This window comes from Penaeus monodon, chromosome 15, assembly GCF_015228065.2.
Source record: "Penaeus monodon isolate SGIC_2016 chromosome 15, NSTDA_Pmon_1, whole genome shotgun sequence".
Taxonomy (NCBI): Eukaryota; Metazoa; Arthropoda; class Malacostraca; order Decapoda; family Penaeidae; genus Penaeus; species Penaeus monodon.
The window spans coordinates 35,916,963-35,917,593 of NC_051400.1; the positions used below are offsets into that span (position 1 = coordinate 35,916,963).

The window sequence follows — 631 nt, forward strand, 5'->3', positions numbered from 1 at the left end:
AGTGTACATTAGATTCTTAGTCTCACAGCAAAAGGGCTGCCTGGAATTTCATAAAATATCATTCATGATCTCCAGACCAAGTTACATATGGAGTCAGTCAGATGACTCTTCTCCCCACCCTACTCAATCAAGGTCACTGTGATGCAAAGAATATGCATTAGAGCTAGATTACTTCATGATCTTTACAGATTAGTGGGTGAATTATTGTGAAAAAAAACAACAACTACACATACATGTACGTGTATATTTTCATTGAGGAATATGGAATAAGACAATGCGGGAAGCCAGCGAACACAAGAGAAATGTGTACTTTTCAAGCACTTCAAGTTCAGATGCCTTATATGAAAAAGGCACAGTTTCATTGATTGCTGATCAACAAATCCACAAAGAAGCATATGTGTTTTCTCTGTAGATATCAGGGGACAGATATCAAATGATCCTTTAGTATCCACACTTTGCCATTATATCAAATGATCCTTCAGTATCAGTATGTTTGTTGAAGAAGATATGTAAGATTGCTTTTATGAGGAGATCTAGACCCAATGTGCTGTTTGCTAAAATATTTTTACATCCATTTTTACAAAGTAACCAAATTTACTGTAAATGATATTTCATTAACCCATAGGATTCG

General features: G+C 35.2%; 1 protein-coding gene across 1 annotated transcript in view; it reads left to right on the forward strand.

The window, feature by feature from the left end:
• Positions 1 to 631, forward strand: part of LOC119581991 — a gene marked incomplete at its 3' end in the record, with an annotated part of 37,751 nt that overhangs the window by 29,747 nt on the left and 7,373 nt on the right.